Here is a 27,100-nt window from a genome sequence, read left to right as displayed (position 1 = left end):
TTTTCATCACAAAAAACGACCGTGTGTACTTCTAATGCCGCGTACACACGATCATTTTTCGGCATTAAAAAAACGTTGTTTTTAAAAAACGTCATTTAAAATGATGGCGTGTGGGCTGCACATCGTTTTTCAGTTTCTGAAAAACAATTTTTTTTTTCGAACATGCTGCATTTTTTAACGTCGTTTGAAAAAAATTACGTTTTTCGGGTTGTAAAAAATGATCGTGTGTGGGCTAAAACGACGTTTTAAACCCGCGCATGCTCAGAAGCAAGTTATGAGATGGGAGCGCTCGTTCTGGTAAAACTACCATTCATCACGCTGTAACAGACAAAAAAGCGTGAATCGTCTTTTACTAACAAGGAATCAGCTAAAGCAGCCCAAAGGCGAATAGAACTTCCCCTTTAGAGTGCCGTTGTATGTGTTGTACGTCACCACGCTTTGTTCATCATTTTTGAAAAACGATAGTGTGTGTTCAACATCGTTTTTAATGATGAAGTTGGAAGTCTTTCATGCTGAAAAATGATCGTGTGTACGCGGCATCAGTCTTTTTGAATGTTACCCTTCTACGTCCAACTTTGGTTTTAAATAATCTAATATCCTGTTCCATCATAGACTTAAAAACCTCTAAAAAATGATTCGAAGATTTTTTAGAGTCAAATGTTGAGCGGTTTCTTAAACCACTGTTCATGTGTTTATTGGATTCTCCAATAGTAATAACCAGTGGGGGTTTCTTAGAAAAATGTTTCTTAATATTTAGAATCGTGACAAACCTCTCTGTGTCAATAAATGCATTAAAACTATCTAAACCTTTGTTTGGAGCATATTTCAAACCAAGTTTGAAAACCCTTAGTTCGTTAGTAGTAAATAACTCATCGCTTAAAATAAAAATACCCTGACCTAATGATCTCTCTTTCTTTTGGTTCCTCCCCTACATCCTCTGGGGCGTATCTTTGTGTCCCATTCTGTTGCCAATTTGGGGCTTCCCATTGTTGCCACTCTGGGGGTCCTTGGTGGTACCATGGTGCCGATGGACCTCCTGACTGATGTGCCCAAGGTTGGTTCCAATGGCAACCCCCCTCCTGGTAGGACCTGGTGGGTTTCCATGCCCCCTTAGAGGAAAACCCCTAGGATGATGTTTCCCCTATAGGTATTATTGGCATACTGGAGGGACTGGAACCAATTGTAAGTGGGTACTCCATAGCTGGATTTAGCCTGATATTGTTTGTTCCTAGGTGTTCCGGGAGGATAACTATTCTGGGCTTTGGTCACAACCCCCCCCCTTCCTCCAAAAAGTTGTCCCAGAGCCTCCTCTATTTATTTTGGCTTAACGTAAAGTGGTTGTAAAACCCATTCATGAAATCTGACCTGGGCGCATACCGCATTTGCAGGTGTATAAGGCGACCGGGCGTATAAGACGACCCCCTAATTTTACAGTTTTTTAAAGATTATTTGACTGTACTCACTGTATAAGACGACCCCCCCACCCCTTCCGAGGCTTCCGACGCTTCATATTTCTTCCTTCTGGAGCCATATTCTTCTTCCTTCTTGCTGGAGCTGGAGCCATGTTCTTCTTCCTTCTTGCTGGAGCCAATCACGGCGCGCGATGTATTCGATTGGATTGGCTAACATCAGCCCATGCCTACTGTATGTAGCCTGCTCAGATTGGCAGAGGTTGTTAATCCAATCCGAGCAGGCTCTGTATTAATTTGAATACATTGCTCACTGGGATTGGCTAAGCGGTATATACTGTATGTAGCTGAAGCTACATACAGTATTACCGCACATCCAGCAGGCATCCGAGCAGCTGGCATATAAGGCGACCCCTGCTTTTTGGCCTTTTTTTAAGTGTAAAAGGTAGTCTTATACGCCAGCAAATACAATTTATCTTTTACTTATCTCTCTCCAAAGGTCTGCATCTCGTGTCTTTCTGCTGCTTCGTTCCTCTGTTATCAGCATGATAACTCCTGACAAGCTCTCTGACACAGGAGATAAAAGCAGCTGGAAATTTGTGTCGTGGAGGTAGCTTAGATATAGATAAGCAGAGAGCTAGTCTATTCACAGTACAGCTCTGCAAGTTTCTTCATTCCTCTGCCTATGTGGAGAGGGGGGGGAGTGCCTTTCCTCCAATTAGCTCTCACACAGTGTATGCCCAGACTCACTGCTGAAACAGGAAAAAAGATTTGTAATGTGATGTGCACTTTCTAAAGAATGTAGAAAGCTGAAGACAGCAGATATACATGTAAAACTTAGATAGGGAGATTTTTTAAATCTCTGTGTATCATCTGAGGCTGTTCACCTTACTGGGTATAGGTGAGGGTTTACAACAACTTTAAATTAGTTATTTTACACTACTGAGAGATTTCACCTCCCTAATCAACGTATTTGCAATTAACTAAAATCAATGTGTTGCATGCTGAGTCACTGATCTGAAACAAGTATGCCAGAACAGAAGTTTTGAAATCTCTCTGGTTTTCCTGATCTGCATGCCTATTTCAGGTCAGCGACTCAGAAAGCATTGAAATCAGGAAACTGGCATTTTTCAGAAGAATGTCTGCAATAGCAGTTGCCTTTAAAGGTATTATATTAATGAAAATGAACACTAACACACAGCATTTTTGAATAATTTTTGACAGATGTGGAAGTAAGTGATTACATTTTAACATGGACCTTAACAAACAGGAATACATACAAAGTGATATGAAACTGACCTTAAACTGAACTCAATTAATTTTTGCACTAACCCTAATATCATTCATGTAGTTTTGCCCAAAGCGAGTATTATTTCTGAGAAAAACAAGCATTTAAATTAAAAATGGGCTACAGTCAGGGGGATGCAGGTGATGCTGGTCCCTGGGGCTGTAGGCGATCTGAGGGACAAATGTGACCACCAGTCTGGGAAAGGTATCACAGGATAAAATTGTTGGCTTAAGATCTATTGGTAATAGGTTTTAGGAGATTCTGGTGTGAACTAGCCCTATGGGGGATTCTGATGTCAACTCATAATCTGTGGGAGGCTCTCCCAAAGGAGAGGAAAATGTTTCCCTTATATTCCATTTACTTCCCTCTCTACCCTCCCTCTCTATCCTTCTCTTCTTTCGAGACTCACTGTATTTGTCTGTTTTCTCCCATTTCTCTAAGGATTGCAGTGATCGATAGAACTGGTGTCACAGTTCCTTGATGACTTCTCTGCCTGGCTACCTTACTTTCTCTCCTCTGAAATACCCACTATCATTATTTTGTAATTTTAACATCCCTACTAATTTTAACAGCCCAACTACATCCCAACTTTTAATCTTAATCTCATACTTTGATCTAACATAATGAACACAGTCCTCCACTCACTCTGATGGTAATACCCTTGAACTTGTTTTCTCCCATCTTCTCACCCCCTGCAACCTCACCAACACCCTCTTTCCTCTCTCTGACCACAAACCTCATTACTTTCACCATGTTCTTGTCTCCAACCACCTGTCCCTACAAACAGCAAATAATTACCTTCAAAAACCTTCGCCATTTTAATTCTTCTCTTTTCCATGCTGCCAAACAGCGGCACTGAATGACCTTGTTGTGTTATGCTGCCAAACAAGCCTCCTTTGTGACCCTTATTAACCACTTCAGCCCTGGACCATATTGCTGGTCAATAACCGGGCCCTTTTTTTGCGATTCGGCACTGCGTCACTTTAACTGAAAATTGCGCGGTCATGCGGCGTGGCTCCCAAACAAAATTGGCGTCCTTTTTTTCCCACAAATAGAGATTTATTTTGGTGGTATTTGATCACCTCTGCGGTTTTTAGTTTTTGCGCTATAAACAAAAATAGAGTGACAATTTTGAAAAATATATATAAAAAAATGTTTTCCTCAGTTTAGGCCGATACGTATTCTTCTACATATTTTTCGTAAAAAAAATTGCAATAAGCGTTTATTGATTGGTTTGCGCAAAAGTTATAGCGTTTACAAAATAGGGGATAGTTTTATGCCATTTTTATTCATATTTTTTTTTACTAGTAATGGCGGCGATCAGCGATTTTTATCGGTATTGCGACATTATGGCGGACACATCGGACACTTTTGACACATTTTTGGGACCATTGGCATTTTTATAGCAATCAGTGCTATAAAAATGCATTGATTACTATAAAAATGCCACTGACAGGGAAGGGGTTAACACTAGAGGGTGAGGAAGGGGTTAATTAAGTTCCCTGGGTGTGTTCTAACTGAAGGGGGGGGTGGGACTGACATGGGGAAATGACAGATCGCTGTTCATATATTATATGAAGACGATAAGTAATTTCTCCCCCTGACAGGACCGGGAGCTGTTTACACACACAGCTCCCGGTTCTCGCTCTGTAACGAGCGATCGCGGGTGCCCGGCGGTGATCGTGCGCCCCTATTGGCTGAACTGCGAGATGACGTATAGTTACATGATCTCGCGCAGCCGAGCCGACCTGCCGCCGTATAACTGCAGTTAATATTCTGTCCTCCAGTCCTCATCGTCACTCTACTTTTATATTTCTACTTTCTCCGCCATCACCTCTACCCAGTAACTCACTCACTGCTAATGAGATTGCCAATCACTTCAAAAACAAGATTGATGCAATTTGTGGAGCATATCCACTGAACAGACATGTATCCCACTTAAAGTGGTTGTTATGTCACCTATGAAAAATTATGTAGATCCCCTTCTTACATGGAGCTCTAATGTGCAGTATCTGCATTGAAAAAAAATGATTTCACTAAATATCTTATTTACAGCACTGTGGGGTACTCACCTAACCTCCCAACCACTCTTCCTCCTTGATCTGAGCAAAGATATTATAAAAGTGTAGGAAACACAACATTTCAGTAGAAAACACACTAAAGGGAACCTCAGGGCATTACCGAATGGCATCGTTCTGCTCTGATTGGCTCCGGCGCCCCCCACCTCAGGCCAAACACGGTACTGCACACCGCTTTGGCCTGAATCCTGCTCGTTTTGTGAGACAACACTCGCAAACCGAGTTAGGATTTTTTTAAAATACAGTGCTCGTATTGCGAAACGCTCGTTAACCGCGTTACTCGCAATCCGAGGTTCCATTGTATTGTTAAACCATCATGTCTTTGCTAAATCTTACAAGAGGTTGACACATTTTGCATAGTTGATTCCTCAGGACCTCTATGTCTTGATAGCAAAGAAATTTAGCCTATTTAAGAAAAAAGACAGTATTCAATACATAACATATGTCAGAGATCTAGGCAACATGCTGTGTCTCATATATGAACTTACATATCATCCCATGAGAGTTTCACAAAGAAGGTGGTATAGTACATAGTGTGGACAGGATATATTGTGTGGGATGGCAAAATAAAATATATGGTATACACAAATGCGGCCCTATTTACAAAAAGACAAGGACAGGTAAACAGCTAATAGCCAACTGTTTATACGTTGTGAAAATGCCCCCATTTTGGATTCCCCCACAGATTCACCCCCTAGCGAGGTAACTTGCGCTCACGTTTTTAGCACCCAAATGCATTACTTTACATTTTTCAACATTAAACCTCATTTGCCATGTAGGTGCCCACCCCATTATTTTATTCAGGTCTTCTTGTAAGGTTTCCAAATCTTGTTGTGAAGTTATCGCCCTACTTAGCTTTTTATCATTAGCTAAACACTGAGATTGAGCTATTTATACCAACCTCTATATCGTTTATGAATAAATTAAACAAAATTGGTCCCAGGACAGATCCTTGGGGGACCCCACTTACCACATATGTCCATTCTGAGTACTCACTACTTATCACCACTCTTTTAACATGCCCATGTAACCGGTTTTCTATCCAGGTATTCACCCTATGGTCCATGCCTACAGACCTCAGTTTGTAAAGTAAACGTTTATGGGGGATTGTATCATGTATGTATGCTTTTGCAAAGTCCAGGTATAGCACATCCACAGGCCTACCTTTATCTAGGTGGCAGCTCACTTCCTCATAGAATGTTAACAAATTGGTCTGGCAAGAACAATCCTTCATGAATCCATGCTGATTACTACTAATGATACCATTTTCATCATCGGTTTCTTGGATATGGTCCCTTATCATCCCCTCCAATAGTTTATAGACTATTTATGATAAGCTGACTGGTCAGTAGTTTCCAGGTATATATCTCGCCCCCTTTTTAAATATTGGTACCACTTTGGCTTTTCTCCAATCAGGTACCATTCTAGTCAGTAAACTGTTCATAAAAATTAGGAACAATGGTCTAGCTATCATCTGACTGAGTTCCTTAAGGATTGGGTGTAAGCCATCTGGTCCTGGTGACTTATTTGTGTTAAGTTTCTCAAGTCTATTTCTGACCCTGGCTTCTGTTAGCCAAAAGGGTACATTCTGTGACATGTTATTAACATTACAATCTTGGTTACTATATCCCCCCTTTTCCTTTGTTAAAACTGAGGATAAGAATGCATTTAAAACCTTTGCCTTCTTCTTGCCTTTTGTAACCCCTGATCATCTCTTATGGAGCCAATATGCTCTGGCCTCACTTTCTTACTGTTAATATATTTAAAACATTTCTTGGGATTTTTTTTACTCTCTTCTACTGCGCTCTTACATTTCTTATTGCATTCTTTGTAGTGTTGAAATGCTGACAATGACCCCTCTGCCTTATATTTTTTGAAGGCCTTCTTGTTTTCTTTTATATGCATTTTTACATTAGAGTTTAGCCACCCAGGTTTAATCTTAGCTCTTTTATGCTTATTGCCCATTGGAAATGCACTGGACAATACCTTTATTTAATATGCCCTTAAAGCACTCCCATTTTTCCTCAGTGTTTCTGGTTTTTAGGATTTTATCCCAGTTAATATTGTGCAGTTTAGGGAAGTTGGCTCTTTTGAAATTCAGTGTACTTGTCCTTCTTATTTCTGTGATTCAAACTGAATGTAATTAACCTTCGATCGTTGTTTCCTCGTATTTCCACATCTGCGATCAGGTCTGTGTTGTTTGTAATCAGTAAGTCCAGTAATGCATTATTTCTTGTTGGTGCATTCACCAACTGACCCATGAAATTGTCCTGCAAGACATTTAGGAAATGGCGAGCCTTAGAGGAATGAGAGGTTTCTTCCACCCAGTCGATATCTGGATAATTAAAATCCTCCTTTATAATGACATTGCCCTGCCTTGCCGACATCCCTAGCTGTGATAGGAGGTCAGACTCCTCCTCATCCCTCAAGCTAGGGGGCCTGTAGCCTACGTCCACTAGTATTTTCCCATTTGTTTTCTCAGTTCAGAGCTCCAACCACAGTAATTCCACTTCCTCCCTCACATTCACTTGAAAATCCTTCTTGCTGTACAGGCATAATCCTCCACCTTACCTACCCTCCCTGTCCCTACGATACAGGGAATACCCTTGAATTGTTTTCAGCCAATCATGTGAGCTGTCAAACCAGGTTTTTGAAATTCCCACAAAATTGACATCCTCCTCGTGAATTAGCAGCTCCAGTTCTCCCATTTTATTAGCTAGACTTCTAGCATTGGTGTATATGCCTCTTAATTTTTTTCTGCCACATACTATTTCCTTGTTAGTTGTTAGGAGGTTGCAATGGGGATATGCCAACTTACTTACCTTGTATTTTTTTTTTTTTGAAAAATATTTTTATTGGAGATTTTTATACACATTAAACATCACATTTTAGACAAGACTAGACACAGACAGCTCAACATCGTACGACTCTCAAGGAGAGGCAGTTGGTACAATAGAGGGATAACATCATCTACCGTGCAAACATGTTAATAGGCTGGTACCTGCAGTGAACGGTATATACATATAGGGGGGGAGGATGGGAAAAGGGAGGTGTCACATCACAGACCCTTCAACCCGCAGTCTCGGATTCTTCCACCCAGACCCGCCATATCTTATCAAATTTCTGCGGGCAGCCGCGATTGGCATACGTGTCTTTATACAAAGGAAGGCTGGCGTTCACCAGGCGCCACCACTGCGCTAAGGATGGGGGCGAGGGTTTCTTCCAATGCATAGCTATGTTCTTGCGGGCGTAAAAAAGCAACAGGCTTACTAGGGTACGTCTAGCCGAGGTTCGGACAACATTCTCTATTATGCCCAGGAGGCATACCTCCATAGTGAAAGGTAGTGATGTGCCAGCAATCTTGTTGGTCAGTTCCAGCACAGCCTCCCAATAGTGCATCACCTCTGAGCATCGCCAGAAAATATGGGGGAAGTCACCCGGGGAGGCGCCGCAGCGCCAGCACTTCTGTGAGTGTGAGGGGTTCATCTTGTGTAACCTGTAGGGGGTGTAGTATGCCCTATGCACTATTTTGTATTGGACCAGTCTATCGCAAACAGACACCAACGTAGTGAAGGGAAGGTCCCATATGTCATCCCAGTCGTCCGTATCTAGCGTGGGGATGTCAATTTGCCACCTGGCTCGCAGCCCGTCAAGGGGAGGGAGGGACACAAAGAGTAGGTAGGAGTATAGGTGTGATGTGGGCTTCACGCAACAATCGAATCTGAGTGTCCTCTCCAGCTCCGACTGGGCCACAATACAGGAGGACAAAGGGAACTGCGCCGAAAAAGCGTGTGATAGTTGGAGGTACCTGAAATAATAGTGAGTGGGCAGGTTGAACTCAGATGAGAGCTCGGCGAAGGACTTCAACGCGTTCCGCGACACAATATGGGAGACCAGTTTTACGCCGTGCTTCGACCACGCGAGGGGATCTAACAACCTGTAGAGATGGTTCAAGGTAGGGTTTTTCCAGATCGGGGCGTTAGGTGAAATGTCAGTGGGCTTGCATTTTTCGATGGCTAGGCCGGTCCGCCACGCCCTCAGGGTGGTAAGCATGGAAGGCGTGAGAGAGTATGGCGCACGGGGGCCCCGAAACAGCAAGAGCTGGAGGGCCTCCAGCGAGCCAACCACCGACGCCTCGAGAGCAGTGGAAGTGTTGGTACCATCTGGCCGCAACCACCAGGCCGCCGTTACCAGCTGGGCGGCGAGGTAGTACTTGTAGCAATCAGGAAATGCCATCCCACCCTGCGTTCTCGGCCTCATTAAGGTAGATAGTTTGTACCTCGGCGGAGAGGACCCCCAGATAAAGGAAGAAAAGAGTTGATTCAGTTTAGTAAAAAAGGACCTAGGCACCCACTGCGGCGAATGACGGAAAAGATAGAGAAGTTTGGGAACTATTTTCATTTTAAGCAGGTTTACCCTCCCCCAGACCGATAGAGGGAGGTTGCCCCAGGCTTTGAATTTGGATTGGGCGTCTACCAGAACCGGAGAGAGATTAAGGGGGACAAAGTCAGAAGCCGAGGTAGAGATATATACTCCCAAGTATTTAAACGTGTCCACCCAGCAAAGGGGGTTATCAGGGGGGGATGTGGATCTGGCCGCCTGGTCTATCGGGAACAGGAGAGATTTGGACCAGTTCACTTTGAGTCCGGTGACCGGGGCAAAGGTGTCCAGAACAGACAAAGCGCCCTGCAGAGAGGGGCCTGCATCATTTAGGAAAAGCAACATATCATCGGCGTATAAGGCCACCCTCTCCTCTAGCATACCCACCCTGAGCCCCTTAATGTGGAGGGATGTACGAAGAGCCTCTGCCACAGGTTCGATGGCAAGGGCAAATAGGGCCGGGGAAAGGGGGCAGCCTTGCCTAGTGCCACGAGAAAGCTGAAAGGGAACAGAAACTCCACCACCCAGACGCACCGACTAAGTGGGGGCCTTGTAAATTACCTGTAGCCAAGTTATGAAAAGCAAGGGGAATCCCATCCGACGCAGGGTCTCCCATAGGAAAGGCCACTCGACCGTGTCGAAGGCCTTTTCCACATCTAATGAGGCCACAGTCCTCGTTCCGGTGTTAAGGTGTTGGGTGTGAATGTTTGTAAAAAGCCTCCTAAGATTAACGTCCGTAGACCTCTTGGGCATGAACCCCGTCTGGTCAGAGTCTATCACCGTGGGCAGCATGGGGTATAGTCTAAGGGCTAGTAACTTAGTAAGCACTTTAAAGTCGGTGTTCAGTAGGGCAATGGGGCGGTAAGATGCACAGGAAGTAGGGTCTTTTGGAGGTTTGTAGATCAGTGTCAAGTGGGCATGGTACATAGAAGCGGGGAGGCTGCCCTCAGCTAGGCATGTAGTGTAGAGCTGTGCCAATAAAGGGGCCAGGAGGCCCACATGAGCTTTATAAAAGTATAAAGGGAGACCATCCGGTCCGGGCGCTTTGCCCGGTGGGAAGGACTGGATGGCATTCTGAACCTCAAGAGCTGTGAATGGTTGCACTAGGGCTTCCCTCTCCTGGTCGGAGAGCCAGCCCAACGCCAGGGGATCAAGCAGGTCACCTAGTGTCTCAGGCCGGAAGCCCGCGGGCAACCCAGAAGAGTAGAGGGTCCTGTAGAAGTCATTGAAAGTCTGGAGTATGTCTCAAGGGGAGGACACAGTTCCCCCTCCCGGAGTCTGAAGGATAGATATGGTCGTGAGAGGCTGGTCGTGTTGGGCCATCATGGCCAGAAACCGGCCATTCCGGTCCCCCTGTTCAAAGGCCCTCTGTCTGCCCTTATGTATTTCCAGACGCGTCGCCTCAGCTGTGTGCAGGTGTAAGTCACGTTGGGCCGCCATCATCAGATCAAAATGATCCGAAGAGGGGTCAGAGTTATAGGTGGCAGTTCGGTCTGTAACCAGTTTCTCTAAGTCACCCAGCTGCGCCGACTGTTGCTTTTTGACACTAGCTATAGAGGAGATGTATTGCCCCCTTGTATATGCCTTAAAGGTGTCCCACACTACGTCCGGGGAGGCCGTACCAGCATTTTTCTCCCAAAATTCTGTCAGTAGGGGGGGTACAATAGTAGTCACGTCAGGGTGAGTGATCCACTGCGCGCCCAGCCTCCAAAGTGCGGCACATCGCGAGGCCGGAGAGCGGAGCACCACCAACAGCGGGCTATGGTCCGACAGACCGCTGGGAAGGTAGTCCGTCTCCAACACATCCGCTAACAGTGCAGGGTTGGAGAAGGCCAGATCTATCCTGGATGCGGTCTAGTAGGATGCTGAGTAGCAGGAATATGCGCGCACATCTGGGTGCTTCCACCTCCAGACCTCCTCCAGGCCCCCCGCCTGAGCCCAGGCCAGTAAATCTGAACATCGTGACTTCGGTGGGGTAGGTCTGTCTAACTCTTGGGACAAGATGGCATTGAAATCCCCCATCACCATAACCCTCCCAGGGCAGAAGGGCGCAATCTTGTCTAGGACATCATATAGTAGGGCTGAGGAGAAGGGAGGGGGGATATACACATTAACAACAATGTACCTCTGCGACCACAGCGTGAAAACAAGTATCACATATTTACCCAGGGGATCCGTACGGACTTCTTCAATGACACAGGGAAAATTCTTATGAACAAGGATTGTCACCCCCCTGGCATACGTAGAATACGTAGCATGTATCGCCCGCTGAACCCAGGGCTTTTTCAAGGTCAGGATCTTGCTGCCCATGAGGTGAGTTTCCTGGAGTAGGATGAGCTGTACAGGGCGTGATTTCAAATATTGGAAGAGGGTGGCACGCTTAAACTTGGAATTAAGTCCCCTGACATTCCAGGAGAGGATAGAGAATGAGTCAGTCGGGCGATCAGCCATTAGACATAAAGGGTGAAGGGAAAACAGGATACCCATATGAGAGCAGCTCGGGACACCTCAGGAGCAGCAAGACACCGAGTACACTGCTTGACACATAGGCCAATCTTGCACATTCCATCATCCTTATAGAGTAAAAGACATTGAGCATAACACATACAGTAAACACAGAAAATAACAAATTTCCCAGGCACTGGGTGCCTATCCGACTATGTCCCATACCTCTAGCAACTGCCCAAGGGATGGGAATAGTTTTTCCCCAAAAAACAGTCAACCGTTAAGGGTGTAAATGGGCCCCTAAACTGGGGACCCTACACAATATCCGCAGGGCTATCCTCTAACAGCGAGGGTCTGCGGTCAATGTTCATGCCCAGGGAGCCTAAATGGGACAGGGCGCAATAGTAGATCCAAAAACAAGAAGCAAAAATAAAATAAAAATAAAAAAGGGACAAAACAAGCACTGGGGGGGGGGTATCGGCGCCTGCTGGTCACAGTTCCGTGAAGTCTAGGTGATGCGCCGCCGTGTCCACGCGCTGGGTAACCAGCTCTAAAGCAACGGAATGGGCAGATTCCAGGCCTGAGCAGGGCACGGGGGCCGAGGTGCGGGGGGTAGAGACCCCCGTTTCGGAAGGTAGCGGAAGGAGGACAGTCCAGCAAAACGGGGGGGAGAAAGTAAATAAATGAAATAATAAAGGGATGAGACGATGGGGGGAATCGTATCTCAGTTCACAATGTAGAGAGAATGCCTCTGGAGGGACAGATGCATATTCGCCCCCCTGTAGCAGCAGGATTTGGGATCAGGGACTGCATCAGCCATCTTGCAACGGATGGCAATGGTATAGTAAAATAAAATGAAAAGCAAATGTAAAATCAGTCAGCACTGACAAAAAAGGGGGAAAAAACAAAAGGGGGGGGGAGAGCTGATCTCCATCTGAAACCCCGAAGCTGTAGCCCACCACCAAGGATACCATCAAGGCGGGAAGAAGAGAAAGGGGCAACCCAGGGACAATCAGAAAACTGGTCTCGATACTTGCCACGAGGTATGCTTCATCAGCGGGTCTCCAGCCAGGACATAGCCGCCTCCGGATCCGTAAAGAAGCGCGTGCGGTCCCCGTCTATCACCCGTAACTTACTGGGGTACAGCAGGCTGAACTTGAGGCCTTGGTCACGCAGGGTCCTTCTCACCTCAGTGAAAGAGCGGCGTTGGCGTTGCACCTCAGGAGAGTAGTCCGGGAAAAGCATGATCCTGGCTCCCTCAAACATCAAATCCCTCTTCTCCCTGGCAGCCGCCAGGATTCGATCTCTGTCACGGTAATTGAGTAGGCGAAGCAGGAAAGGCCGCGGAGGGGCCCCGGGGACCGGAGGCTTGGGAGGAACTCTGTGTGCCCGTTCAACCACAAACGTAGGTGGCATAGCTGGTAGGCCCAAGAGGGAGATGAGAAAGGTTTCAGTGAACTCCGCAGGCTTGGGGCCTTCCGCCCGCTCCGGGAGGCCCAGGATCCTCATATTGTTTCTCCGGAGCCTATTCTCGGTGTCAATGGACTTCTCCTGAAGGGCTCTTACTTGTAGCTGCAGGGCATGAAGGTCCCTTGAGTCTACCCTGGTAGAATCCTCAAGCTGCGAAATGCGGCCCTCCGCCTCGGCGAACCGGGCCCTAAATTTGTCCATGTCATGCCTAATGAGGCTCACATCCGCCACCAGGTGATCGATCTTCACCATCACCGAATCCCGGCCCTCCTTGATGGCTGCCAGGAGTTCAGCATGAGAGGCGGCTTGCGATGCCGACGGATTAGGCAAGGCTGGGAAGTCGACAGACATCTCTATAGCTGAAAGCCTCGTGGGTAAGATGGCCGCTGCCGCCCGTGCTCCAGGCGTTGAAGACGAACGGAGCTTACCCGGCGACAGCGGAGGGGCTCTCGGGGTAGCTGGTGCCTTCTTCCGCCCCAGGGTGCCTGTCAAGCGGGTAGTGGAAGCAGGAATCTGCGCTGGAAGTCAGTCAGGATGAGGGTAAGAGCGGAGCCCAGCTAACGCACGTCTGCTCCCGTTCACATCGCGGCCACCACTTACCTTGTATTTTGGTATTCTAGTCACCCTACCACTAATGCCTTCAATATTACCTGCTGAACCTTGATCATTGCTGGCTAGCGCTACATCTGGACCCTCCCCCTCCAACACCTTGTTTAAAAGCCCATACGTGACATAATTTCCTGTTGGATCTGGTTAGCCCATTTGAAACACACACCGGCTTGGACAGAACGGCTTGCAGGACAATCATTACCAGGCTGTTTGTGTTGGTGCTGACCATAGCACCTATAAATGTAAGTGCAAAATTTGCGTTCTATATCTGTTTTGGCTCTCATAATAAACATTATTACATTATATATTTTTTTCTTGGTCTCGGCCACTGGGGTATGATGATGGCCATTGGAGAGGACAGTGAGTGGCATATTCCTATTAAGCTTTTTATTTGTGAAACTCAAAAGGCAGAGGCGCATTGCGGGCGGTATTACCGCGGTTTCCCATTGTTTTAAATGGGAAGGAGCGGTATACATACTGCTCCTCTCACCGCTCCAAAGATGCTGCTTGCAGGAGATTTTTTTCTTTCCTGCCAGCGCATCGCCTTAGTGTGAAAACCCTCGGGCTGTCACATTAAAAAGGCTGGGCAGGAGTTTTTCAGGCAGTATAGCAGCGCTATTTTTAGCGCTGTAACGCCTGAAAAACTCCTCACTGTTAAAGGGGTCTTAGGGCCTAATCCTCAAAAACCCGGCGCAACGTAACTTTTCGTATTTAAGTTACACCGCCGCAAAATCTCTACCTAAGTGCCTGATCCACAAAGCACTTACCTAGAAATTTTGAGCGGTGTAACTTAAATCCGTCCGGCGCAAGGTGTTCCTAATTTAATGGGGCGAGTCCCATTTAAATTAGGCGCGCTCCCACGCCGGACGTACTGCGCATGCTCCCGACATCATTTTCCCGACGTGCTTTGCGCGGTTTTACGTTACGCCGAGTTTTGTGAATCACGCCGGGTAAAAAAAGTTGCGTCGGGAAAAAAAAAAGATACTGCGGGAAAAAAAAAGGAAAAAAAAAATGACAGCGTCGCGAGAAAGAAGGGTCTACTTTTACATGGTGTACTAACTTTACACCTTGTAAAAGCAGCCCTAATTTTGCGTTTGCAAACTAATACTTACGGAGAAAAAACACAGCATAAAAGCTTTGTGGATCTCCGTAAGTGCTAATTTGCATACCCGAAGCGGCATTTCGACGAGAAATGCCCCCAGCGGCGGCTGCGGTACTGCATTATAAGATCTGACAGTGTAAGTCCCTTACACATGTCGGATCTTCTGCCTATCTATTGGAAACTGATTCTGTGGATAAGTTCCATAGATAGAAACAGGGATACGACGGCGTATCAGTATATACGCCGGCGTATTCCCTTTTGTGGATTACCCCCTTAGTGTCTATGGTCCTCTCAAACTGAATGGGTTTGCATTTTTTTTAATCACTTGAGCAAGTTTTCACACATATGTTAAAATCAAATCCCTTGCCTATTGGCCTTGAAAATGACCAGATTTGATTATCAAGATTTTATTTTGGGATTTTACGCCGACATACTAAAGCTGGGCACATTTACTCATCCTGAATTGCATTTTTTTTTAAACCCTAACCCACTCCTGCCCCCTTTGCTTCACAGGCCTTGTAAAAGCTGCATGGGTTACTATGGATATATTTTGCCCTTGCTCAGGAGTAAATACTTGTGCTAAACATAACATGTCCAATGTGCAAGCCCCTGTGTGTTGATACACACCCCATTCAATTGTGGACAATCCTCACTTTGCCAGCATTCATCTTTCTGTTTCAAACCTTCCCTTTTAAAAAAGCACAAATCAAGATATTGCCCTCTCCAAAATTGCAGCAGTGGGTGGAAAATAGGTTTTTCTTTTTGGGTGGAATCCTAACAACTGTAATATGTTTATACATACAAATCAGTGGATGACGCCAATAGTTCTTTGTAGGTACAGCATGAGGACTATTATCCAATTTGTTTTGTTTACCATAGAATTTTTCTCTTAATTTCCATTTTACTACCCTGCAATCTATAGACACTGTTCATATTGTGGATATTTAAAGTAATTATTTTTTTCCAATAACATGAATAATTCACTAAACTTATTTTTTTTACTGTTCATTTTTTTTTATAGACTCTAGTCCCTTAACCTACATATGGGGAGTTAAAATGCAGAAAGAGCAATAATGTTGGCTGGGGGAATGCAGCAAAACAAAGAGCAGGGAAAAGATAAACATTACTGTAGAAATAGTAAGAGCTGATGTAGCTTTCTCTTGTTCATCATCGGAGAGAAGGTACTCACTTAACCACACTGATTGCTCTAGTGTTCGCTGCAGTGATATGTGGGGCTATAAGCAGGCACCTTCATTGCAGGATTCAGAGGGTGGTATGGAGGTCAGCAGATGAGAAGAATGAGAACATCACACACTTATGGAAGGGGAGCACTTAATTTAATAAGTTACACTTACGATCTTAACTCCTTCTTCCCTAACACAAGTGAATTGTGTATTGTGGTAAAGGAGTATGACATGCAGAAAAAAGCAAAGAGGAAAAGAAACACTGGGCCTGATTCCCAAAAGAGATACGCAGGCGTAACTGCTGTTCAGCCTGTGCCTAACTTTGGAAACGATCCTCAAAAGGCTTTTTCCAAAGTTAGGCAGAAAATCTGACATGTGTAAGACACTTACACGGTCAGATCTTAGGATGCAGTACCGCATCCGCCGCTGGGGGCATTTCTCATGGAAATGCAGCTTTGAGTATGCAAATGAGGACTTAAGCATATCCACAACGCTTTTCATCAGCTTTTCAGCACTGTGATTTCTGCGTAAGTTCCCATTTGCTTGCGCAAAACTAGGGCTGGTTTTACAATGTGGAAAGTTAGTCACACCTTGTAAAGGCCCATTCAAGCGACGGCATTTGGTATGCATTCCTGAGGGAGAACTCCACGGCAATTTTTAAATTCAAAACCGGCATGGGTTCCCCCCCCAGGAGCATACCAGGCCCTTAGGTCTGGTATGGGTTGTAAGGAGACCCCCCCTACGCTGAAAAATCGACGTAGGGGGTCCCCCTACAATCCATACCAGACCCGTATCCAAAGCACGCTACCCGGCCGGTCAGGAATGGGAGTGGGGACGAGCGAGCGCCCCCCCCTCCTGAGCCATGCCAGGCCGCATGCCCTCAACATGGGGGGGTTGGGTGCTCTGGGGCAGGGGGGCGCACTGCAGGCCCCCCCACCCCAGAGCACCCTGTCCCCATGTTGATGAGGACAGGACCTCTTCCCGACAACCCTTGCCGTTGGTTGTCGGGGTCTGCGGGCGGGGGCTTATCAGAATCTGGGAGTCCCCTCAAATAAGGGGGCCCCCAGATACCGGCCCCCCACCCTAAGTGAATGGATATGGGGTACATCGTACCCCTATCCATTCACCTGGAAGCAAAAAGTAAAAGTTATTAAACACACAACACAAGGGTTTTTAAAATAATTTATTAGTCTGCTCCGGAGGCCCCACCTGTCTTCTTTATTAGCTCTAATACCAGGGGGGGCTTCTTCTTCCACTCTCCAGGGGTCTTCTCCGCTCTCCGGAGGGGGTTTCTTCTTCCGCTCTCCGGGGGGGTCTTCTTCCGCTCTCCGGGGGTCTTCTTCTATCTTCGCCGCTCTCCGCTGTTGACTCGTCGAACGCCGGTTCTTCTGCAGCTGTCCGGTGCCTTCTTCTTCAGCGCTGGCTGCCTGCTATCTTTGTGTGTTAGCTCAATTACTAACAGGCAGCCAGCGCGGTCTTCTGTGACGTCAGGTTCTTCTTCTCCCCTCTTCCGATGTTGACTCGTCGCCTCTTGTCACTGCAATGATGGAAGCGCGCCTTGCATCCCATTTATATAGGCATCACCGTCCCATCATGCTCCGGCAGGTACCCACGTGGTGGGTGCCTACCCACGTGCACCCACCACGTGGGTACCTACCGGAGCATGAGCGGAAGAAGAAACCCCCCCCGGAGAGCGGAGAAGACCCCCGGAGAGTGGAAGAAGAAGCCCCCCCTGGTATTAGAGCTAATAAAGAAGACAGGGGGGCCTCCGGAGCAGACTAATAAATTATTTTAAAAACCCTTGTGTTGTGTGTTTAATAACTTTTACTTTTTGCTTCCAGGTGAATGGATAGGGGTACGATGTACCCCATATCCATTCACTTAGGGTGGGGGGCCGGTATCTGGGGGCCCCCTTATTTGAGGGGACTCCCAGATTCCGATAAGCCCCCGCCCGCAGACCCCGACAACCAACGGCAAGGGTTGTCGGGAAGAGGTCCTGTCCTCATCAACATGGGGACAGGGTGCTCTGGGGTGGGGGGGCCCGCAGTGCGCCCCCCTGCCCCAGAGCACCCAACCCCCCCATGTTGAGGGCATGCGGCCTGGCACGGCTCAGGAGGGGGGGGCGCTCGCTCGTCCCCACTCCCATTCCTGACCGGCCGGGTAGCGTGCTTTGGATACGGGTCTGGTATGGATTTAGGGGGACCCCCTACGTCGATTTTTCGGCGTAGGGGGGGTCTCCTTACAACCCATACCAGACCTAAGGGCCTGGTATGCTCCTGGGGGGGGGAACCCATGCCGTTTTTTTCTTTGAAAATTGGCATGGAGTTCTCCCTCTCAGGAATGCATGCTGAGCGACGCTGTCATTTTTTTTATAATTATTTGTTTTCCCGGCGCGTATATTTTTTTTCACCCGTCGCAACTTTAGTGTCCCGTCGCAATCCACAAAGCCCGGCGTCAATTACGTTTGCGCACTGCACGTCGGGAAAATTACGTCACACGCATGCGCAGTACGGCCGGCGCGGGAGCGCGCCTCATTTAAATTTTAAACGCCCCCCGGAGAGGAGGACCGCCTTGCGACGGCGGCACTTAAGTTACACGGCCTGAAATTTCTAGGTAAGTGCTTTGTGGATCAGGCACTTAGGTAGAGATTTTAAGTCAGTGTAACTTAACTGCTGAAAGTTAAGTTAGGCAGCTTTTTTGGGAATCAGGCCCTCTGTTCTCTTTTGGGTGAGGGTGGGAAGCAGTGAACACACACTTATATAAAGTCATGCCTAAATGGGATCGTAGTCAGAACTTCTAAAGAATCACTCTTGACTCAAACCTCTGGATTGAAAAGGCCCTGGCCCATTATAGGTATAAATACATTATTTATTTATTTTAATAACACCAACCAATATGTAAATAATTAATTAATTGAATAATACACTAAGCAACACTCATAACATAAGTATTAACAGTTTTATGTAACCATATGCTGTAGCTCAGCTATTGAAACTCGGGCTACCAATTTAACCACTTGCCTACTGGGCACTTAAACCCCCTTCCTGCCCAGGCCAATTTTCAGCTTTCAGTGCTGTCGCACTTTGAATGACATTTGCGCGGTCATGACACACTGTACCCAAATTAAATTTTTATAATTTTCACACAAATAGAGCTTTATTTTGGTGGTATATACTCACTATTGTTTTTTTGTTTTTTTGTTAAACAAACAAAAAAAGACCAAAAATGTTGAAAAAACAAACAAACTGTTGTCATAGTTTGTTATAACATTTTTCAAACAGGTCAGTTTTCTCCTTCATTGATGTGCGCTAATGAGACTGCACTGATGGGAACTGATAGGCACTGATAGGCTGCACTCATGGGCACTGATAGGCTGCACTGATAGACACTGATAAGGTGGCACTGATGGACACTGATAAGGCGGCACTGATGAGGCAGCACTGCTGAGCACTGATAGGTGGCATTGATAAGTGTCACTAATAGATGGCACTGATGGGCAGCACTAAAGGGCACTGATAGGTGGGACTGTAAGGCACTAATAGGTGGCACTGATAGGTAGCACTGATAGGTGACACTCATGGGCACTGATAGGTGGCACTGATGGGCACCGATGGGTGGAACTGATGGGCACTGATAGGTGACACTAATAAGGCAGCACTGATGATGAGGCACTGATGAGCACTGAATGGCAGCAATAATGGGCACTGAAAGGTGGTACTGGTGGGCATTGATAGGTAATGGAAGGCAAAGACAATCCGCGCTAACCCCTTTGGGAAAGTGAATGTTTGAGATAATAGAGTAAATGTGACGTGAAAAAATAAAATGTAAAGTGCTGCACCTCAATACAAAGAAGTCTAATATTGGGCTCCAGACAACATAAATAAACAGAGGAAATAAGTGCGCTACCTAAAAATAATGAATAAATGTATGTGGAAAAATTGATGATATGAGAAATTCAAATGTCCCATAAAAGATTCCAACAGAGCTGTGCGAACAAATAGTGAATAAGTCCTATCTGGGAAACATCTAAACTCAAGTTCTCAGAAAACTTTGGCTCGTCAAAAAACAAATGCTGCTACAGATGATTCAGCTGGCAGGTAACGTCAATCCCATACAGGAAAAGGATGGCAGCTTACCAGATAGATGGACCCACAGGGGGTCAGTCGGGCACTCAGTGTAGATGTCAGTCGCAGGGTCCAGGTGGCTGTTTAGGTGCTGTCTTCTTAAGGACACTCAGGAAACAGACTTAGGATTCCCCACCTTGCACTCAGGGTCAGATCAGCTGGTGAGCGTGGTGACGTCAGCGTTGCTAGGCTCCACCCGACGCGGCGTTTCATCCAAACGGGCTTCTACGGGGAAAGGAGGCGTAGTCTTTTTATGATGAAACGCCTCATAAAAAGCAGTGGTCCAGATGATCCCGAAGTGGTATGGCAAGATGTGAATCAAAAGATGGAAGGAAAGAAAAGGCACATAGCGTAATACTGTATAAATGAGAAGTTTTAATGTAGTAGGAATACTTACTATGTGGAAGACAGATAGCGCTTTTCAAAGTACTTGTGGCAACAGTGGAGTCCTCCCTGGAGTCTTCACTTCATTTTTTTATATTTGAAAATTTTATCAACTTTGAACTTTCACTTACTAATATACAGACATTTAGTTGTCCATTGGTGCACTATTTTCTGGCTTATTTACAGACAATTGTTTGTTTTTTGCTCAATTTATGCACTGTTATATATATTATTATTGTGGTTTCATCATAATTTCTAGCACTGTGTTTATTCATGATCATGTGCACCATATCACTTGATTAGTGCTACACTTTTTGGGTTTCACATCCTCTATTAACTATCCATACAGTCAGCTTCGTTCTTCCAGGCCCTGCAGATAGGCAAGCCAAGAGGTCCATATTTTATCGAAAGTGGATAGTTTATCTCATAGGACACTCATGATTTTTTCATTCAACATGATCCACGTGAGTTTCCGTTTCACTAATCCAATATCTATAACAGGGCTTTTTCACGCTGTAGCTATATCACTTGATCAGCCCTACACTTTTTTGGTTTCACTTGTTTTTGCTATTTGTCTATTTGTTGTGTTAGCAGCTTACCGATGGGGCAGCACGGAATTATTTCCCATACCATAGTTAATAGAGGATCCCTGGACAGATTCACCTCTTTTCTTTCTTCCCCTCTTCTTACCTCTGCTATTGATCCCCTAACTCTAGCATCATGCTCTAACAGTTCTCTTTTTCTTTTCTTACTTAAGCTGCTCATGTTTACAGTCGGGGGATTGGAGTCCCTCACATGGGACCATTTTATTGCTTGGTAATGGGAAATACTTTGGAAGCTATAATCACTGGATGAAGGCTTTTGCTTTTGTAGGCCTATTTACAGTGATTATGCTTTAGTGAGCTCTCGACCTCAAGATCTTTATGATTCATTGGAAAAAAAGAGAAGATAAACTGCGCTCATGAAACAAAAGGTACCCGTAAAAGTCATGGGTTTAGAATTATGCTAGTGAAGCAAATATAAAGCTGCGACTTGCTGTGTAACATCAAACAGTGATCAGAAAATTGGAAAGAAAAACATTTCGCTAAAAATTTGTGAAAAACTTTATGATTCATTGTTCCATATTCTGATTTAATGGGCAGTCATCTGGACGGCTACCTCCCAGTGTTAACAATGTTCTTGTTGTTTTATATTCAATCCATAGCTCAATGCTTGTTTTTTCTGTTTACTTCTGTTGGTGTCCATGTGTTCACTTGTGGTATTATGGAAGACAAAACCCGACTACTAAGATCTTCTTTTGTCCCCCCCACCCCCCACATATGTACCATTATTTGTTGTATGTACAGAGCATGCAAGGACTGTTTGCTGCTCTGCAAAGCAATCACTTACGTTTTGCTCTTTTTAAAATATTAATGAAAACGATTGAAACAGAAAAGTTAAAACCAAAAAGGGAAACAACTCCCGGATGTATGGTTGCATCTCTCATAAACGTTTATACATAGATATATAATTCAAATGGTTCTACATAACTTATTTGTCTCAATAATCCAAGAGGACCTTAGCAGTTCCCTGGCAAATGGACTTTAAATCACTGAATGTGTAATATGCATTGTTCTTCCACTGAAGCACAATTCATAATTAGAAGGTAAACATCAAGTTTTAATTGTCCCAGTTTAGTGTAATAAAGTACAAAACAATAAATATGCAATGCGTAAAGATAAAGGGTTTTTCACAGCCACAGTTTGATATTTAGGAGAGTTGTCCTACTTGTTGACTCCAAATAAGGACCACGAAAACACATTTTAATTGGCCTTCAAACAAAAGGAGTCCACAGCTGAATATTGAGTCATCTTTTTCTACCATGACTGGGTGGTGGCTAGCTGACAAGATTTGTAAAATAAGTGTACTGTATACGAGAAATTTGCATTATGCCTGTCAGTCTTAGTAATGACAGAACTGATGGCTATTCTGGTTGACTAATCCAAAGTACATCACAATCACAACAGGGAAATACTCATTATTGAATATGGAGGAGTAGGAAAACCAATTTTTGTACTATCTGAAAACTGCAATCCCAATGCTGCAAAAAAGGTTGGTTTTCTAATCTTATTTAGCATGATCTGGACCGTATGGGGTTGATTTAGTAAATGAGCAGAAGCTCTGCTGACTTCCATCATCCAATCACATGCAAGCAAAAATTGAGTTTTTTTTTATTTTCCATGCACGTGATTGGGTATTCTTTACAAAGTGGAGCTTTACCTCATTTACTAAGCTCTGGAGCAACTTTGCAACGTGCACAGTCATTTTACCTTTAGTAAATCAATCCCATGTGTATTAAAAACGGTGATTAAGCACATTCAACAGAGTAGATCTAAAATTGACACCACTAAAAAGAGTTGCGAGTCTGTTTGAAAATTGGTCACTGTTGATAGCTGACAAACTGGAGTAAAAAATCTATATGAGATTGAGCCAATACCTGACACCAATTTTCAAAATGTGTTGATGAAAAGCACATATTTCATTGTGATTACTATCAGGTTTACTTCACCTCTCATACTTACAGTATTGTTCATACTAGTGACGGACTTTCAATCTCCAATTGCAGCCTTGATTTTGAATGTGAACAAACTACTTCATCATTCAACTGCAATGTTTTACAGTATTCACTATAACTTATCCTGTCAATCAATGCAATATGTATTGATTGACAAGATATGCTATCACTATTTTACACTTGGCGGAGCTGTAAAATAACAAAGTCAAACACAGTTTTTAGTCTGTCAGTGGCATCACTAGGGCTGGTGTCACCTGGTGCGGTAAAACATGGCGTCACCCCCTGTAACGGAATGACCCGGGACAAACAGAGACTTTGGAAGGATGAGGGGTACTCCTGTTCCAGCGTCATTAATAACTCTTATGTCTAGGGTCACCTTATGTCCCATAGGGCCATAGGGTGACTGAGAAATTATATCCTAAATTACAGGACAGGGGACATTACTGATAGCTCATATTGCAGGAGATTGCAAAGTGTTGGTTTATTCTATGACTCATCTCTGTGTGTAGACTGTTGACATGCTAATTGAGTCTGGTCCAGGATCTCTCATTATGTATGCTAAATACTGTTGTGTGTGTGGAATGGAACTTGTCAAGCTGTATGCGGAGACAGAACGTCAGTCTAAAGATGTGGATTGAGAAGAAATTATTGTGTGATGGTGTTTTGTTTGAATTCTGTTAATGAAGGAATGTGACTTCTCAGGTGCAGTGATAATTATAGCCTGGCGCCGAGATGTCTGGAATGTTTAGCAATTAGCCATCTGAAGGTGTATTGAAGCCCCCCCAGGGTGTGATGTGTGGGTGGAGAGTTTGATTGTTCCTTTCATGCTTGAACTGTATATAAACTTGAGAGCTAACCATTGAAGTAGTCTTGCATTTGAAACCAGAACACAGAGCTGTGTGTCTCATGTCTGGGGGGAATTCTTATGGGTCGTGTTCGTTTGCCTGATTGTGGAGTGTCGATAAGCTGTCTTGGGTTGATGGAAGGTCGTAAACGGTGGTGACCGTTACAAGTGGTGGCACAGCAGTGGGATGTTTCCATCGTCAGAAGGACGGCTACAAGGACACAGGACAATGGAGACGCTGTATGAACGGCTGAAGCTCTCTTCCCTCAAGGACTTACTGGAGAGCAAGGGGCAGATTGGCCTGCAATCGTAATTATTGCAGAGCTTGTCCAAGAGGATAGAGCTGATTGGCCCAGCATAACAGAAAGGCCCAGCATAACAGACAGGACACCCGAGGAAAAATTATTTTTTGATTGGGCTGTTAGACGTGGACTGGTACAGTATGGACCTAATCCTCCACCGGAGATCATAGACCAGGTTATAGTGGCTGTGGATGCCACTTGGCTACAGCAAAGAGGTGCTGCAGTAGCAGAAGTCACAGCAGCACCAACTGAAGAGAGGGGAGAGGTACAGATGCCAGTCACCATGGAAGTGGAGTTCCAGGGAGCTGGGGCAGTTGGCCCCTCTCTCCAGCAACAAGCTGTGGTGGTAAAGCTTTTACTCCCAGCTGAATCACTGGCAGCAGGGCAGGATGCTACTGGCTGCTGCACACAACTGCAGCTTGAGCTGACATCGGGGGATGGGACTGTGGTCTCCCCTCACAGCAACACAGCGGAAGAGCTGGCAACAGATCAGAGTGCCACAAGCCTCTGCTCTCAACTAGCAGGAGAGGGAGTTCCTGTGGGAGTGGATGGGACTGTGGTCTCCACTCAAAGCGACCCAGCAGAAGAGCTGGCAACAGAGCAGAGTGCCACAAGCCTCTGCTCTCACCTAGCAGGAGAGGGAGTTCCTGTGGGAGTGGGTGGGACTGTGGTCTCCACTCAAAGCAACCCAGCGGAAGAGCTGGCAACAGAGCAGAGTGCCACAAGCCTCTGCTCTCAACTAATGGAAGAGGGAGTTCCTGGGGCAGTGGATGGGACTGTGGTCTCCACTGACACAACCCCAGAAAATGGTGCGTCACCGAGACAGGAGGATGTCGGCTTTGCTTTGCAAGCATCAGGGGATTTTCTACCACCAGTGGTTGGGACTTCAGTCTCCACTGGTATACCCCAGGGATGGGGGCCAGTTGGCCCAGATCCCCAACAACATGATGGACTGAGCCCAGTCACCCCAGCTGAAAGGACTCCAGGGAGAAGGGCCAGTCCAGGCCTCTGCCCAGCGGCAGGCAGGTTCTCTGAGAGAGACAGAGGTTGGCGGGGTGAGTAATGCTCTGTTTGGAGCAATTTATTTGGGGTACGGTATGGATACCAGCCTTGAAGGACTGGTACTACTGACTAACTTTGGAGTCAACCCGTTTGGGGTTCCCTCCTGTGTCAGTCTCCCACCGAATGGGGAGAGATGTAACAGAATGACCCGGGACAAGCAGAGACTTTGGAAGGATGAGGGGTACTCCTGTGACAGCGTCATTAATAACTATTATGTCTAGGGTCACCTTATGTCCGATAGGGCCATAGGGTGACTGAGAAATTATATCCTAAATTACAGGACAGGGGACATTACGGATAGCTCATATTGCAAGAGATTGTAAAGTGTTGGTTTATTCTATGACTCATCTCTGTGTGTAGACTGTTGACATGCTAATTGAGTCTGGTCCAGGATCTCTCATTATGTATGCTAAATACTGTTGTGTGTGTGGAATGGAACTTGTCAAGCTGTATGCGGAGACAGAACGTCTGTCTAAAGATGTGGATTGAGAAGAAATCATTGTGTGATGGTGTTTTGTTTGAATTCTGTTAATGAAGGAATGTGACTTCTCAGGTGCAGTGATAATTATAGCCCGGCGCCGAGATGTCTGGAATGTTTAGCAATTAGCCATCTGAAGGTGTATTGAAGCCCCCCAGGGTGTGATGTGTGGGTGGAGAGTTTGATTGTTTCTTTTCATGCTTGAACTGTATATAAACTAATTTGTCTCGTTATTCTGGGAAATGGGATGTCTGATGTCTGTTGGAGGGTTGGAGTGTCAGATGAGCTGTCGTGGGTTGATGGAAGGTCGTAAACGGTGGTGACCGTTACACCCCCCTCCTGTCTAGGCTGCCCAGCACCCTGCAGGCAGCGCACGGTCATGGGGCGCACCCCAAACCAGACCCTGTAAATAATAGTATAGGGCTGTATAGTGGCAGGTTGGAGTGATATAGTGGCAGGTTGTGGTGGTATAGGGCAGTTTGGGGTGTTACAGGGCAAGCTGGGGTGGTACAGGACAGGTTGGGTGGTGCAGGGCAGGTTAGGCTGGTATATTGCAGGCTGGGGTGGTACAGGGCAGGCTGGGGTTGTACAGGGCAGGTTGGGGTGGCACAAGGTAAGCTGGGGTGATACAGGGCAGGCTGGGGGTGGTACAGGGCAGATTGGGGTGGCACAGGGCAGATTGGGGTGGTACAGGGCAGGTTAGAACTCAATGTAGTGACACTGTGCAGTGAGCAGAGTAACTTACATATCATGCCTCATACTTGCAGATGAAGACCTGGGCGGGTGGGCGGGGCTGCTGTGTCCTCGCCTCTATCTGTTTCAGCTGCAGCATCATCCATAGTGAAGGAGTCTGTGGGAGGACTGGAGGGGGCACCTACTCCCCTAACTCCGCCCACATACTCTGGCTCAATCGGGGAAATTCGCCTGACTGGGGAGTGTTACAGGCAGCCTCCTCGCATGGCTGAGTGCTCTGTTCGCTACAGTACAGTGTTTAGCGCCGGCCCCAGTGTCACCCCTCAGGCGGGTGTCACCTGGTGCGGGCCGCTCCCCCATATCAATGTCACTGCAGTCTGTTCCAGCTAAATTAATCAGACCTTTGAGAGTGACTGTCTACTGCCAATTTAGGTATTTAGGTTTTATCAAAGATGGGGAAAACTTTAACTTATGATTGCATTCGTTTTCTTCAACTGCTTATTGATGATCATAAATAAAATACAGATATTTGTTTTTAAATTACACATGTACTTGGATTATTTAAGCAAGCTCATCAAGCTTTAAAGTCAAATATAAGGGACAAACTTTTGGGTTGAACGGGCTATGTGTTAAAACTGATTTTGCAGTTCACAACAACTAAGCCTTATGTAGTAGTTACCCGTCATAAATTGCT

The sequence above is a fragment of the Rana temporaria genome, chromosome 2 (genome assembly GCF_905171775.1).
Source record: "Rana temporaria chromosome 2, aRanTem1.1, whole genome shotgun sequence".
NCBI lineage: Eukaryota > Metazoa > Chordata > Amphibia > Anura > Ranidae > Rana > Rana temporaria.
Note: the sequence above shows the minus strand (reverse complement) of the source record.